General features: G+C 31.3%; 1 pseudogene; it reads left to right on the top strand.

Annotated features, from left to right (window-relative positions):
• The first annotated feature begins 11,535 nt into the window (after positions 1-11,535).
• Positions 11,536-17,320, top strand: LOC129303337 (calcium-dependent protein kinase 2-like; annotated as a pseudogene).
• Positions 17,321-18,576: the final 1,256 nt, after the last annotated feature.

Raw genomic sequence — 18,576 nt, 5'->3', positions numbered from 1 at the left:
ACTGAACCACCCTTGTATCCTCCTTATACCTTCCGAATGAAACCATAGGTTATCAATCAAATAGAGCTTCGTTCGTATGAATGGACTACCCAAGCTCACTAATTGTGAGAAGAAACCTAGCCAAGATCACTACTCTCACTCTTAGACTATGGCTTCCCTCATTCTTGAATCCATAGGATATTGTAAACTCTAAGCTAGTCTACTTGGGGAATAAGTAGAGATAGCTAGATTCGAGTTCCTTGACAAACAATAAGACAGTCTTTTAACAAATAATAGGATAGTGGCTATCTCTTGATTTCAACGATTGGCAGCTAGGCTAGCTTTATTTCAATGATAAGTAGCCAACACCACGTGGATTTTATCACTACTCCTCTTCTTTGGCGAACTCTCACCAATACGATCATACAAATGACTCATACTCACATATTCACATGTTTACAATTCACAATAGCAAGCTCATTTACAAATATTCATTAAGCTATAACATGTGAGCATAATATGAAAAACCACATCATTTTGTCAACATAATCAACATATACTTCCACATATCAATATTACTCCATACACATATACTATTGCATGTTTCCTCATTCTCATATCACATTCATCACTATCAATTAGTCATTATAAATTTATCATTATCATGACATAACATGTGATTTTGTTCCTTTTATCATCGTATCATAATTTACAAAATCACCATAGCCTTAATTGCACTTTATAAAGCATGTTACATAATGGCAATTAGGAATTTCAACTTTTCATATTGAAAACATATCATATAGGAATTTAAATCAATTAACACACAATTACACAAAATAAATTCTCCTATTTATCTCAAACTTTTAAGTGGTCAAAGTTTACCCCTCAATAAATGCTTTCAAAACTTGACCTTAAGCCCAATTTGGTGCAAGGGATGATTAATCTACAATTAATCAAGTCCATAATCATCAAGGTCACCATTTACAATCTCTTAATTTCTTATTTCAATACATTAAATATTCCAAACCCGTATGTCTAACATTTAGGCTTAACTATTGGGCTCATTAACTCACTTTAGCTCCTACAACCTTCATTAAACTCTCAAACCATCATTAATAGGTTCTAACAAATTCCAACTTCTCTATTTATTTCAAATTTTTAGGCATTAATGTCCTCCCAACTTCTAAAACTTCTAAACTCATATACCTTATGTTTAGATACAAAAAAAACTCTCATTAACTCTATTTAAGTAAATAGGTTCAGATCCATGGTCTCAAAGGTTTGAAAATCACTTCTAACATAAAGCCCTGACTTTCAAATCAATTACAAGAGGAAGAGGAAGGAGGATTAGGGCTTGAGAAAATTACCTTAAGTGATTGGAAGCTCTAAAATGCTTCCAAAGCTTTAAATTTCCAAGCCTTAGTAGAGCCCTTGGCGCTCTCCTTCGTTCTCTTGCTCAAACCTCTATTCTCTCTTTGTTTTTTAAACTGAAACTTAACCTTATTATTGTCAAATTTGGTCCATGTGCCATGACATATGGCACAGAGAAGTTTCCTTCCTATTTTGTGACTCATGCATCACATCATCCTATGCACACACTGCGGTATGTGGCATAGAGCTACTTTTCCTTGTTTTTCTCTTATTTTGAGGCCCAGGTGATTCAACTTTTCTCTAGACTTGCATCTAAGGCTAAAAATACAATCCAAAACATTCATTAATTCTCTCTAATCACATACCACACTAGTTTTATTTAATTACTTTTAATTTGTCTCACTAACAAGAGGTTAAAATTTTTTAGGATGTTACAACTCTCCCTTCTTTTTAGGAATTTTTCCCTTAAAATTCAAGAGATTCCAAGTAACCTTACTTAATGAAAAAGGGGACATTGTTGCCTTACTCAAAGTTTTCAATCTTACAAGTGACATCACTAAAATCACCATTTCTAGAATACTTCATTAAGCCAAACCATCCAGTTTCTCCTAAATTTTCAACATTACATGTTCATAAATTTAAACAATTCTTATACTTAGTACCAAAGCTTCTTATATTTTTGCCTCAATTAACTCTATTATGGCAACTGTTAAGATGGTTTTACTCAATAATAGAGGTTATGCTTTCCTTTAATTACTCCTATATATTTCAATGTTAAGTTTATAATATCCGTACTCCTTTTATTGAAGGTATGCTTACTCGACCATTCAACTCTAACAGTTCATACATCTATAATTTAACCTCCCTTAGGCCAACCTTTAACTTATATCATCATGCTTTAGGACTTGTATAGCCTTCAACACATTTCATCTAATTATAGATAGGCTAATCCTTTAACTTGACTTAAGAATGAAATGATTTTTAAGAATTTGATCCTAAAATGGGACTAGCTGCATTCTTACCTTACAAGGCTACCTCACTACTAGCCAAAAGTCACCATTCTAGCCTCTAGGATATATACTAAGTAACTTTCCTTTTATTCATAGTTCCTTGTCTCCTACCTATCACAATCATTGTGTGCTCACATGTTAAGCGACTTTCTTAATGTTTTACTAATTAAAGTGTGCAATTAGGTGGGTTATAGGCCTACCTTGCTTTCGCTGTGCAACTCTGATCATAAGTGATTTCACCACATTAGTGAGTCCTTAATTTGGCTTTGTTCATTGATTTATAAGGGTTTCTTCCCAAAATGCCATCCCAGTTGACTAGTTTGTAGAATACCTCTTAAGCATTTACTTTTATCCATCCTTAAAACATGATCATCATAATTCTACTATGTATCTCTAATGGAACTAGGTCCTTCTTAACCTATTAATGCCACTAAACATATGGCCTATCCTTAACTCTGATTAATTTTCCCTCATTCTCTAAGTGATTGGAAGCTCCTAAATGCTCCCTAAAGCTTCAAGTCTCCAAGTCCTAGCAGTGCCTTTAGCTTTCTCCTTCATTTTTTTGCTCAAACCTCTATTCTTTCTTTGTTTTTTTGAACTAAAACTTGACCTTATTAATAATAGATTTTGTCTATGCATTATGGTATATGTTACACGCACCAAAGCATATGACACAAAGAGGGTGTCTTCACATTTTTGTAATTCTGCACCACGACATCCCGTGTACATGTCGCTACATGTAGCACAGTGTCACTTTTCCTTATTTTTCTCCCATTTTGAGGCCTAGTGATTTAATTTCACTTCGGACCCGCTTTAAGGGCTAAAAATACAACCCAAAATATTTATTAATCCTTTCTGACTACATACCATATTAATTCTACTCTTAATTTGTCTCATTAAAAGGAGGTTAATTTTTTTTAGGATGTTACATTTTTTTTGCCTCTAATAACCAAGGCAATCTTCCATAATCTCTTCTCTAACTTCTAAACCCCTCTTTAAACTAGTTTATATAGAGATTGTGTTAGGTTTTTCATTTTTTAGGTTGCTCAGCCCTTGTGTTTGAATTTTAACGCTTGTTTAAGGTTGGATAAGTGTTGTTTAAGTAGTTTAAGTGATGATTTTGCTAATAGGAAGCTTAAATCTGAAACTTTAGAGTTATTTTGGGTGAAAGTAAGCTAATGACAATGTTAATTAAGGGTTTAAAGGTTAAATAAGTTAGGTTTAAGTTTAATGATGATGAGAATGATTAAATTTGATAGGTAGTTGTGAAATTATGAGATTACAAATCAACCTAATCCTAGAATTAGGGTGTGATTAGTGTTTAATCACAAATATTAATTATGTTTGGTATTATATAATATATATATTGTAGTATTAACATTGTTAGAAGTGAAGGAACACTCGTAAGAGGAAGTTTGCTTGCAAGAAGCAACAATAACCTTTACTTTTATGTTGTGATGTTATATGATTAATTGTGTGTTTTATTAATGAAGATGATTATTGTTTGGAAGTGTATGTTTTGAAACTGTATAAATACTGTTTGGAAAATGAATTGCTAGGAGGATGAAAAATTCTATATGACTATATTTAGTATGAAATGTTTGAAAGCATGAATTATTGTTCAAAATTATATATATATATATATATATGTTTGGAAATGTGAATATCCTTATTTAGGTGTATTGTTGTTACACGATCATTCTGGGTTGTATTCAAAAGATGGCATTGGGAAAGTCATGTTCGAGAGTATTCGGTAGTATATGTGATGACTCCAAATATTTTTTGTAACACTTGCCCTGAGTGTTATTCAAAAGTCACATAATTCAAATAAACTTAAGTATAGTTAAGGAGTTGATCCTCTAACCAACTTAAAAAATAAATCATTTAAATCACTAAACAGATATACCATTGCAAAATAAACATTTAAAATCTTTAAAAAAAATTATAGGTTCTACCTATAGTGCACAGAAGCAAGCTAGATGAAAGTGGGATAAAAAGATGCTGTCATGACAGCATTAAATTGTTGTCATGAGAGCCCTCCCAGGTCAACTTTTGGGAGGTACTGTCTGCCATTTGACTTTCGATCGAAGTGATTTTAAAGTTCACACGTCATTTTTAATGATTACTAGTAGTACACCAAATTTTAAAAAGATATAATGGTTGTATTAAAAATTGAACATGTTATAAATTTGGTCATTTTTGCTATTATGACAGCTTGACAACATTTTTAGATTAACTTTTGGAGTGCACTATTTCATCATCCGACCTCCGATCAGAGCGATTTCAAAGCCCACATGTCACTTTTAAAGAGTACTATTAGCATACCAAATTTTAAAAATATCCAATGGACGGATTGAATTTCGTGCATGTTGCAACATCATCACTGTTATTGTCATGACATCACTTTTGCAGTCATGATAGCTCCTCTGGACTAAATTTTAGAGCGCATCATTTCTCCATCTGGTTTTTGATCGACATGATCTTAAAGCCCACACAAAACTTATAAAAGGTTTTACTTGTAGCCTAAATTTTAGAGAAATTTAATGGTCGGATTAAGATTTAGACACCCAGAAGTAAAAGTACAGTTTTTTGGTAAAAAACTATTTTTAAAATTATCCAAATCTCATCCTAATGGTCACAAACCTGTGGAAACACTTTGGACACGTCAAATAGGACTAAAAACACTTGATAGAACATTTAAATGATGGAAAAATTTTTTATACCAAAATTTGACCACCTAAGTGCCATTTCTCAAAGTAGACCCTAAGTCCCCAAAATTCACAAATTACATAAAAGTGGCCAAAAACCATTCTAAGTATTATATACATATATAAATACACACGCTAAGTATTTTCACTTGGCTCAAATATTTCCATGGGGCTCACATACCCACTCTCACTATCTAAGGTATATGTTTGCCCGTAGTACACTATTTACAATGCAATCACTTTGCATTTCCTAGTAGAATCACATATATATCAAAATAAATATCTTCTTATAGTAGAAACTTAGTCTACTAAATAAATCTATCAAAACCACACACTATAACTAAGTTTCCTAGCCACAAGTCTACAAGCAAACAAAAAATTCATACAAAAGCTATACAATCCACATATACTCATACACATATATTCATAATCATATGCTACTGGCACCCTAATTTTAAATATATTACAATAAATTGCTCAAAATAAAGGGTTGCAGTTCTTTACAATCTACAAATAACCCCTAACCCTGCTCCTTTCCCCGTCCAACACTAGTGCCTTCATCTGGACCTAAAAATATTGAAAAGAAAGGGGTGAGACAATCACAATCTTAGTAACAGAGAAATCAATATTCCTTATTATAAGGAAAGCCATAGTCAAGTAAGTAAATATATATATTCAAAATAATATATAATTAACCAATTAAAATGGTTGAATGTATAAGATAGGCTGATATGGCCTTTCTTGACCAACCGAATGCCCCCTGACACTCTTGAGCTTATAGGTAAACCTTATACCTACTATACCTCCACAGGCACAAGATATAAACTAAGGCATGATTTAATCCATTGACTTGCCTATGCCCCTTCGATGTGAATCCTGAGCTGTCAAAGCTAACTTCCTCCCAAAGTCAGCCTGACTTACTCTCCATTTAAGGGCTACCTTAGCCTAGGCACTCAACCTCACACTTTATATGCCAGATTCCCTTTCCCACTGAGAGGTATCGAACACTTAATCCACTAACCACTTTAGTGTACTGAGCCTATAATATAAAAGGAAACATTGAGTACTAATAGTGAGCCATAGAATATCAGAAGACCACATCTCCCCTTTGGTGAACTCCCACCGAGATCATGCCTCTTACCCTTTTTCTACATTTCCCGAGTATTGACCATTTCAATACTTAAGGTAGTATAACACTTATAATTCATCTCTTAAGTGGTTCCTTAGCCTATCTAAGGTACCAAAACTAGTTGTACTTTCCTAAGTGCAACTCCTCATTTTTTATGATCACAATGCATGCTAATAATTTTATTTTCATAAGTAACATTGTTATTAAATAGACAGTAAATATATAAGCATTATTATTAAAGCAATACCCCATAAACCCTTTTAAAACATATTTTATTTGCATTCAATTATTTAAAACATGTAATGCATGCTAGATAATATTATCTACTCAAAAATAGCTAAACAAAGCAATAAGAAATATAAATTTCCATGTTACCTCAACTCTTTTATACTAAATTGTCCTTTAACTTCCTAATAAATTCCACCAACAATCCCTACAACATATAAGTAATCCACATCACTTATCATGACAAATAGCATAAAAGAATACTATAACTCATACCACACAACTTGAGTCAATGAGTCATAATCTATCCTAATAGTCTATATATTAAACTAACTATTCACATAGTATCACTTAACCATCAAAACCATTTATTAGCCATCACTAGGCTAATTTTTAATTCATATAATTTTTAATCAATTAAAAACCTTTACTTAGTATCACCAACTTTCACCATTAGCCCTTATAATGAAAACCAAACTTTAATTTAATTCTTATTGGGCTCAAATAGCAAAATTATAACTAAATCAATAGACTTAAACCATTGAGGAGCAAAACCTAACCTCTTGGGGTTTGAATTCTACCCTAAAATTCTATTTTTCATCTAATTACCCGCTCAAAACATTGGGACATCATGTAGAAACTCAAAACAACCTCTCAAGGACCCAAGGAAACTAAAGTTTACAAGAATAAAACCTTTTGGATCAAATTCCAAAAATTTTCTCTTACAAAAATTGAAGAAAATCAAGAGGGAAAGAAGAGGATTAAAGTAGGAAGTTTACCTATCGTGTAGCCGAACTCGCAACGGTCGTAAAGCCTCCTAGATCTAAGCCTAACTCCCTCTCTTTCTCCTCTCTTCTTCCTCTCTCTCTCTCTCGTGCATTTCTTTTCCTCCTTTCCTTTTTCATTTCTATTTCTGTGTTCAGTTTTCCTCTTAAAACTACTCATCTAACACTTTGAGAAAAATTACAAGAAAGGGCCTAACATTTTTTATTATAGCATAAAAGCCCGGGTCAACTTTGGTAATTTTTTCATAGTTAAAATAAAATAAAACTAAAACTTTGTCAAGAAAAATTCAAACTCTAAACCTCTATCAAATTATTCTTAATTTTAATTTAATTATAAATATTTTATTTTATTTTTAAAATAAATTTGAGTATTAAAACTTCAGGATGTTACATTTTTCATGTATTATTAGGGAATTGTGGATTGAATTTGGAGTCATCTAAGTAATTGTGAGAAAAAATGAGGCTATTATTTGAGAAAAAAGGAAAGAAAAGTGTTTTTGAATATAAGAGAAGAGAATCAGCAGTATCTTGTTGAAATGAACAGATTACTTAAGCTAAAATTACATTAATGATGTTATATTGTGTATAGGATAATCCAAATTAAAATTTCAAGTGCTAAATGTTAGTAAAGAATGAAGATGAAAAAAAGCAAGATTTATGCTACAGCATATTTGAATGACACTACAGTATAATTCATTAATAGTAGCAGTGATAGTAGGGTTTACATCACAGCATAACCTAATTATGCCACAGCATAGGTGTCAGTTAATGGAAAGCATAGTTTCATGAAAAATTCAATTTTTTAGGATTCTGAACATTTTGGCTTGGCATTCTTTGTCTTTGCTTGTCTCCAACAGCTCCAAACTGATCAAGAAGAGGGAAAAACATCATGAATGAGGTGGAGAAGCTTAGGTTTCATGAGAGATTAGTGATATTCATCCAAAATTACTAAGATTAAGCTTTCTTCTTTTCCTCCTTTTCTTCTTCATTTTGATGTATTCTTTATTTAGTTTTGTAATTTTCTTTACAATTTTTTGACTGATATGTGGTTGAATCTCTTAGACCTAGAGGAACTATGAACCTATTGATGGATTAGACTCATTTTTACCCATTAGTTATGCTTAATGTTAATTTTGATTGATCAATCTTGTACTTTAATGTATATTTAATGTTTGGCCAACATTAAATGTGATTTTGGGTGTTAGAATTTTTCCTTGATAAAGGGGAATCTCATTAGAGCATTGAATTGAGTAATATGAGATTAAATTTTATCTAATTTGTAATTAAGATAGACATATATCTAATTGCCCCATACAATCATTATGGAGTGCTCTTGGATTGAGTTGCCTCTTGAATAATTGTATTAGACATAACATAATTAATTTAAGAGAGGGTTATTAGTAAATTGAAAGGCCCTAATAGCCATTAAAACTCTCCATTAAAAAAATTGGCTTTGAAATTAATTAATTGGGTTATGATGGAGTCTAAGAAATTAATAGGGGATTAGTGACTTTAGATTGCTTTTTACTAATGTGTTTGTTCGATTTAAGCATTTCATTGATCCTTTATTAAATTCAATTTTAATTTTGTTAATTAATCAATTCTATTTAGTTTTGTTTAACGTGAACAATAGTGAGAACTTTATTGCCTAATCGCTATATTGCCTGATTTCTCGTGGGATAAACTTGGGCGCATCAGTATATTACTTATTGACCTAGATACTTATAGTGATATATTTTTTTATGCATCAACATGGTAGGCCTCCTCATCTAATTCATAAGTAGCTCGTATAACTTGGACTAGCTTATTTTTGGCTAAGTAAGCTAGGCACTAGGTATAAAGAAAGGAGGGGAAAAAGTGTTAATCATGAATTCTATATTTGGATGTCTAGTTTTGTTTTCTTGGAAATATGTTTATATGCCCTACTTAGCAATCACATGATTAGTTGTATTACATGTGTTATGGCATATTAGTATTGGTTATAAGGATTTTTGTGTCATGGTTAATATTTTTATAGAAGTAAGTCTAACTGGAAAAGCACTGGAGGCTTAGGGTTGGTGTGTGGTACACCCCCTTAGTTTATTAGGCCTCATTTAGTTGTTAAATGTATAACTTGCCAATCCTAAGACTTATTTTGTATAATTAAGCATGTGATTCACAATTTTCACATATAAACTTGTTTGGTTCTTGCCTGAGGCAAATTTTAACACTCATAGGACTATTTTGATATATTCAATATGTTAAAAAGTTGTTTTGAGAAGCTATGTTGAATATTCATCATACTAGTGTTGGGTGTACCTAACAGGTAATTTTAAGTGCATACAATTAAAGTGTTGATTTGCACAAGTCACATTATGCATGTGTGATGTGACCAAGGGATCCATATATTAGTTGTTGGCTTTGGTGTTGGTTTATGAAAGTAACATGTTTGGAAAGTTGGTTTTTGGCACTTAATGTAAGCTTCATGTAGACACTTAAATAACTCAATTTAGATACACACACACACCACACACACACACGAAGTTATATGTGTTTGAAAATTAAAATTATTGTTTATTTTGGTTTATGTCTATCTGGTGCAGTGTGCTACGACATATTGCACGTTAGCTATAGCACATGACACAAAGGTGAGAGTGTCTCCTTTGTGTCATCCATCATGACGGAGTGCAAGTTAGTCAAGGTGAATAGCATATATTTCTAGATATGCCATTCTTTGAAGTTTTATGTTTTTAGATATGTTTTCATCTTTTACCCATAACATGTTTGTTTTTGGATTACAATGCTCTTTTCACGTTTCCACACTTCACACTTGATCCATTTTGATATGTTTGCAATATAAATCATATTTTGGGGACCAAGATACCCTTGTTTGTTTTATTTAAATATTATTCATGATTTTTACAATATAATTGTCTATAAACTTTTAATGTTGAATGGGTTCCCATTGGGTACTCAATTACTTAACTTAGTTTCTCTCTAAATTACCATGATAGGCTTGAATTGCTATATTTAATCATTTTTTCATGGTAGATCAACTTTAAAATTTATTATATTGTACAAAAAATTCTTTTCTATCATAGTAAGCCTTTTAAATGTAAATTTATTTCTTAATTATTATGATAAACTCTTTTCTATCATGATAAAGTTTTAAAATAAAGTTTTAAAATATTAGTCTTTGTTCTTTTTACCATGGTACATCTTTTATTACCATGTTAGGATTTGTAAAATAGATTTTCATTTTTTACTACCATAATAAACATTCTACCATGGTAAATATTTAAATAATTGGAGTTTTGATTAATGAATAATTTATTAAGAGAAAAAATGGTTTAAAAATTGAGGGTGTTACAATCTTCATTAACAATTTTGTCCATTGGAATTAAAACAAGAATGCCTGCTTATTTTAAGTAAACTTCACTATTATATAGATAAGAAATCAATAATATCAATATTACGATATATTAGAACATCTAATAAAAACAAGTTTAAGCCTAGCTAGTAGTAGCATGCTATAGGTTGGATAATGGTGGTGAATTACCTTTATATTAAATTATCCATACATTAAATTTTGTGGGTGAAAAAAATCATACTAAAAAATTATCTTATTTAAATTTTTTAATATACTTAAATATAATCTTATAGTACTCCCTCCCTATTTATACTCAAGCAAAACTTTTACATAATTTCTTATTTTTATAAGAAAACAAACAATTATAATTATAATTTATTTCTTTAATTGCCCTTCACTAAATGATAATATATTATTAAAATAAGTAAAAATAAAGGATTAATTATAGGGATATTTTAATTTATTTTAAACTTTTTAATTTTGAACATTATTACTAAGATTAATTAGCTTTCTAAAATTTTGTTAATTAGTTAAAATTTAATTATATTTAAAAACAGATCCAACATCATTATGAAGGGTTACATGGTGTGATAAAATTTAATTGACTTAGTTGAGTTGCTAACTTTGACCTAAAACGGATCAAAATCTATGTCTTTCTAAGGTATCCTCTTCAACCTCTAGCACTACACGCGCACACATTCCTATATTTTCCCTCTTTCAAATCCTACCCATTAGCCTTTCCTACAATTTCTCACCATCATCACTTTCCTCCTTCCATCCATTTGCTTCAACATTATCATCTGAAACAACAAAAAAAGGAATTAATAAATCATAATTAAATATTAATTATCTTCCTATTTTTTACATTTTTTTATTTCTATCTTTTAAATTCCCAATTATTCTCTCTCCACCAAATTTCCTTCAAACCCCCCAAACCCCCAACTTTTTCAAACTTGACCTTTCCTTATCTTATATCTCTCTCATTCTCTTTCCCTTGTTCCTTTTTCCACATCCATTTTCTTTTCCCTCACTTCCCCCGCCATGGGCAATTGTTGCTCCGGTAAGGGCAATAATGCCCGACCACCAATAATGACAAGGAAGGAGAATCAAACCCTAGCAACCAACAGAACAATAAAAAACAACAACAATAACAACAGTAGTAGCATTAATGTAGGAAGAGGCGGAGGAGGTAGCAACAACCCAGGTGCCTCCCCTACCAACCTCTGTCCACTAATCCTTCTCCTCCAAAGGCAAAAAAGGCTGCCCCAATCGGGACAGTCCTTGGGCGGCCAATGGAAGATGTGAAAGCCATGTATAACATAGGAAAGGAGCTAGGGCGCGGGCAATTTGGGGTGACACATTTATGTACACATAAAACAACGGGTCAGCAATTTGCATGCAAGACCATAGCTAAGAGGAAACTTGTGAACAAGGAGGATATAGAAGATGTACGTAGAGAGGTTCAGATCATGCACCATTTGGCTGGCCAACCTAATATTGTGGAACTCAAAGGTGCCTATGAGGACAAGCAATCAATTCATCTTGTCATGGAGCTTTGTGCCGGCGGTGAGCTCTTTGATCGAATCATCGCCAAGGGCCATTACACCGAGCGAGCTGCCGCATCATTATTGAGGACTATAGTTCAAATCGTCCATACTTGCCATTCCATGGGTGTCATACATAGAGATCTCAAGCCTGAGAATTTCCTTTTACTTAATAAAGATGAGAATTCTCCTCTCAAAGCCACCGATTTCGGTCTTTCTGTTTTTTACAAGCAAGGTTCTTCACAATTTTCTCCATTGTTATGAAACTCAAGCTTTGTGTGTGTGTGTGTGCATGTTTAGAGACCCTTAACATCCTTAAGCTTTTCATCAACAAGTAGTTTATTATATACCATATATGATGAATACGACTTAGATTTTAATTTGAAATAAATATCAGAGATTATGGTTCATTGAACATTGATGTTCTAATAGGATTTGAATATTTTGAATTTGTTAGGAGAGGTGTTTAAAGACATTGTAGGCAGTGCATATTACATAGCACCAGAGGTATTGAAGAGGAAATATGGACCAGAAGCTGACATTTGGAGTGTTGGTGTCATGCTTTACATTCTTCTTTGTGGTGTTCCTCCATTTTGGGCAGGTTTATTTTTATATCTTTCCCTTCATTTTCTCTTCATTTTTGGCCACAAAAATATATTTCTTTTAATAATATATTATTCATTCACCTCATTTTAAAACTCTATATACTCAAACAAATAAGAAATCAACCAGCATATAGTTCAACCATGGTAGCTAGAGAAAGTTAAACATAGATAAATATAATTATTAATTTCTAAACTTTAACTCAGTACAATTTACTCTTGTAGTTTATTAAATTAAGTAATTATAGAAATGAAATCGTACTAAGTCAAGAAATTCTATAATGATTGAGTTCTTCTGAATTAAAATTCAAGAAATGGATTGATAATTGAGAAAAAGTACAATGATGAAAATTTATATTTTCCAATTAATTAGAACCAATAATTAAAAAAATCATGCGGAGAGCTTTTTTTTAGTAACAAAAAGAATATACTAAGTTTGTTTGTTATTATTTGAAGAGGTTAAAAAGAAATAAAGTCTCAAAAATCCATTGTGGGAAATGAAAAGTTGGAATGAATGGTTGAATTGCAGAATCTGAAAATGGAATATTCAATGCCATCTTACGAGGCCATATTGACTTTTCAACGGATCCATGGCCGAGCATATCTGCTTCAGCAAAAGATCTAGTCAGAAAAATGTTAAATTCAGATCCCAAGCAAAGGCTTACAGCCTACCAAGTCTTGAGTAAGTATATATATATATACACACACACCCTTTTCTTTAATCTCCATCATCTTTTCCATATATATATATATATATATATATAAAATCAATATTGACACTAATAAGTTCAATCTAATAGAAGAGGCTAGTTTTGCCCAATGTAAAAAACTAAGGCTTGAATAATTGTTGAAAGTTGTGCTGGTAATAAAAAAGCTAGCCTGGGATCCATAATGGCTCAAGCCATAAGCTTTCATATCCTAAATTGATTGAATTTTTCTCCCCTTCACTTCCTTTTTTTCAATCTCCTTGATCTTTTCCATTAAATATACATATACTAGAGTATGGGTTTAATAAATGTAGCAATATTGACATCAATATAGTTAGGTATCTTAACAAAGGGATTAATTCTTCACAATATAGTGAAACAAGGTTCAAATTCTTGTTAGAAATTGAGCTATTAATAAGGAAAAGCCTAAGCCCATAGTCATCATATTTCAAATTAACCTTGTTTTTTAAGCTTGACCATTACATTGACAGGCTTAAGGTTAATTATGCTAATACATGCCTTAATTGTATCATTTTCATATATTAATGTACAAATTAAAATAAACTAATTAATTTCAACCATGTTATTTTGTAATATTAACGATTTTAACTAAGCAATTTTCAATAATTAACCATATGCTGACTAAAGAGAGAGAGAAATGCAAGGCTTAAAAATTAAAAGACTGGTCCAAGCCTATTTTGAAAGGACTTATATGGACTAACATAAAAATATTTTTTATGCAAAAAAATCCCTCATTTTTAAGTATATAAGGCTTAAATAGGTACATATAACCTGAGTTAGGCTTGATCCTTATTAAAAGCTCTAGTTAGGAGATGTTTCAATATTTAATATCTGAATATACTTTGAACATAATTGTCTCCAATATAAGAAAACACTTATACACAATTTTTTTAAAAAAAGCAATACTAACTGTCATATATATATATATAATAAAAACAGATCATCCATGGATAAAGGAGGATGGAGAAGCACCAGATACACCTCTTGATAATGCTGTTCTGAATAGGCTGAAGCAGTTTAGAGCAATGAATCAATTTAAGAAAGTTGCTCTCAAGGTATAATAAATAATTAGCATTGTATGTCTTTGAATTATTAATGCTTTGATCAATAAACCATACATGAAATTACATGTTTGTGATTTAAATATATAGTTTACAAAAACACATAGATTTGAAAACATATAGGTAATTGCTGGGTGCTTATCAGAGGAAGAAATCATGGGGTTGAAGCAGATGTTCAAGGGAATGGACACTGACAATAGTGGAACCATAACAATTGAAGAGCTTAAGCATGGCCTTGCAAAGCAGGGAACAAAACTCAGTGAACAAGAAGTCAAGCAATTATTAGAAGCTGTAAGTCACTTTAAGCCCTTAATTAATCATGACATGGTATAGTCAAAAGAAGAGATAGAGAGAGTGATTAGATGAGTGGGTCTTATCATTCTCTCTCTCTCTCTCTCTAGCTAAAATCTCAAGCAATTATTAGAAGCTACAAGAAAAAGAATTGCAAGTTTTATAATAATTGTGCAATATAGTGAGAAAAGAGAAAAGTATTGACGAAAGCTACTCAACAAGTGGATCTTATTCTCATGTGTGTGTCTCTCTCTAACTGGACTGTTTAGTCATTACTATAAAAATAATGGGCCTTTTTGAACTTTTAGGCTTGGCTATCCAAATTCTAGAAAAAGCCCAAGACAACAATTCAACCAAAAAAGTAAAAATAAATAAAGGAATACATAAAAATACAACAGCTTCTTTAAATGATATTTAATTAGACATACATAATTTCCACACCTCAATTAATGTTTGTTTGCATGAAATATTACAGGCTGATGCTGATGGCAATGGAACCATAGATTATGATGAGTTTATCACAGCAACATTACATTTGAATCGAATCAACAAAGAAGAACATCTTTATACTGCTTTCCAATACTTTGATAAAGACAATAGCGGGTAATTAAATTATATTAATAATTAATTAATTAGAATCAGTTATGAATTCTAATTAAGGTTTCATTTATTTATAAGGTGTCATTTATAATGCTAGATAACATATAATGTTTCAGGTTCATTACCATTGAAGAACTAGAGCAAGCACTTCGAGAATATAGCATTCATGATGGTAGAGACATCAACGAAATATTATCAGAAGTTGATACAGATAATGTAAGTTCTCAAAACCAAATGGAGTTAATCTTGGTTTCTTTTATGGTCCAAAAAAATCTTGGTTTAAAAAGATCAAAGTGGCAACTTTTATTTTCTTATTTAGCACAATCAATCTTTATAATTAGAAAATAAGTTACATGTCATGTAACCAAACAATGATGACATTTAATAAAAGATCAAAGTAATAAAGGAAGAATAACAAATCCGCTCTCATTAGCTGGCCAGTATACTAAATTTCAAGTATATGAAGACAATATATATATATATATAGTAGTTTTTCAAAGGAGAGAAGTAGAATCCAACTCCATGCATACATATTTTTTAATGTGATTCCTGTTATTGGTTGAGCTGAGAAAATCAGCTTGGTGTCATAACCAAATCAAAGCTGATCAGGTTAATGATTGATTTAGTCTGGTTTGATTTATGTGTAGCCCTATAAGGCTTGGACAAGTCATACGCTAACAAGTACTGGCCCACCCGACCTAATGAGTTTTAGTTGTATGTGAAAAGTACTCTAAGAAAACTTGGGGGTAAGGACTAAATGGATGAAAAATTTGGGAGGAAGGACTAATAACATTTGATTATATTATAATTTCTAGAATTTGCAATCGAGCGCTTTAAGAGATTTTTAAGAATATGCTTTGTTAACTCATACAAAACTAAATAAGGAGAAGAAAAGGAACAAACTTAATTCATGATTATGATAGAAAATTACAATGAGGAAAACCTTCTTTAAAGGATTACACAACTAACTTCAAAACTCTTATAAGAGATCTAAATTTACATTACATTCTCTCATAGCTAATGAATTTAAACATAAGTAGTATTAGAAAATATAATTAATATCCTATCAAGTGCCTTAATATCAAAGAATCTTTCTACTAATATATCCTATAATAAAGACTAAAGTGAGTACCACATAAGGTGAGCATTCCACCTTCCTACTGAATACCTAACCCTTACACCTTTAGGTAAGCTAAGGCATACATAACCAACTTAATGATGAACAATTAACTTCTATTAACTATTCAATATTTCAACATATATATCAATGATATTTCTTAAAGTTCACAAGCAGATCTGTAACATACTTTGCTTATTGGTAGTACTTCCCCACCAATTTGATCCTGACATATCTAATTTTCCTGAGACTCTAAAATATTTTGACTAGTGTGATTTTCAGCAAGAATGTGTGTGTGTATGATTATATATTGAATATAAGGAGGAGTAATTAAAAAGGAAATTGTTGATGGGCAGGATGGTAGGATCAACTATGATGAGTTTGCAGCAATGATGAGGAAAGGAAACCCAGAAGCCCAAACTAGGAAGAGACGTCCAGAGCCACTTGTTTGATGATAATAATCTTGAAATGCAAGCACCAACTCAAAGAATGAAGTCAATGCTAACAAAAGTTAAAAGGCAGGCATTATCATTATTCATGGATAATCCAAGCTCAGCCCTTTGGTTTTCGTCGATCGAAGGAGAATTAAGCTCGTGGGTGTATGAAAGAGACAAAGAAAGAAAGAAGATGACCTGTTAGTTGCGAGAGGATATAAGTAAGGATTTGGTTAGGGTTCAAAACAAGAACAAGGAGGAGAAACAAATACTAACCCTAATTTGAAGATGAGTGTAAAAAAAAATTTCTAGGTTTCTATTGGGTTTTTCTTTAATTGTTCTTTCTCCCCCTTTCTCTATCTACTGTTGCGTTAATGGAGGAAACAAATTAAAAGCGTAACTTCTTATGTATTTATTTATTCTTTAATTTATCACTCTAGGTTTATTTTTTCTTCTCAAAATTAAAGACTTATATATATTTGCTTGGTTAATTAACCTTTGGAATTTCTCACAAGAAATGTTGACTTCTTTTGACAGTATCAATTGGAATCCTCTCTTTTCCAACAAAAAAGAAAGAAAATAAAATTGCTATAAAATCCCTCATTAGGAGGGAAATTGTTTAGAGGAAGCAAGATTAATTAAAGGATCAAATGTATGCCAGACTTATCACCTTGCACACCAAGCTTATCAACTTATACTCTAAGCCAACCTTGCATGTTAGCCTCTGAAATGTAATTTATATGCTTGTAGTTTGAACAATCTATTGTCCATGTTATTATTTTTTGTAGACAATCATTTTCAAGATAATAGATTATATTTTCATGAAATTTTCACCTTTATCGTGTGCAAGGTAATAAGTTTCAAGTGTAAAATGATAGATTTAGTATACAAGGTGTAAGGTGATAGGCCTGAGATATAAGGTAATAAACTTGTAGTGTAAGGTGATAGGTTTGGTATACATTTGCTCCTTAAATTAGTTTTAGCTCCTTTAAATAATTTCCCTCCCAATGAGGGATTTTATAACAATTTTCTCTTTTATTTTTTTTTGAAATCTTATCATCATCAGCCATGATCGACAATATAGCATAATGAGAGATGTAGATATATTGAACAAACTCACATATCATATATAGCTATTAATTAAGCCATTTCTTCCAATGGGATTTGAATATAGGAAATGGCGCAAATACACTCATTCAATAGGTTATGTTCACGTTTAATCAAACCGTTATTTTGCACGAACTCTATACTATACATATATATATATATACTTTTTAATCTTATAATCTTACCTCTATTCACTCATTGATTGATGTGCATATATGGGTTTAGATCCTCCCCTCATATTCTCTTTCATCCATTTGATTATATCAATTTGGTTTAATGATACAAGATCACTAATTATGACATTAAATATTCACACAACTCTTTGTTTTGTGCATATGTTAATAATCCTATGTAGTACTATTTATTTGATAGTTTACCAAAAAAAATGTTTATTGATATAATGGCCATGACACACACACACACACACACACACAAACACAATTACTCATTTATTTTAACCTAAAAAAGGCACATTATTAGAGAAAGAATTAAATCCCACATATAGTAATTAGAAATTAGATTAGGATTAGCTT

The sequence above is a fragment of the Prosopis cineraria genome, unplaced genomic scaffold (assembly GCF_029017545.1).
Source record: "Prosopis cineraria cultivar Desert tree isolate PC_DT_omini unplaced genomic scaffold, ASM2901754v1 PC2, whole genome shotgun sequence".
Taxonomy (NCBI): Eukaryota; Viridiplantae; Streptophyta; class Magnoliopsida; order Fabales; family Fabaceae; genus Prosopis; species Prosopis cineraria.
This window is presented reverse-complemented; position numbering and strand designations above follow the sequence as displayed.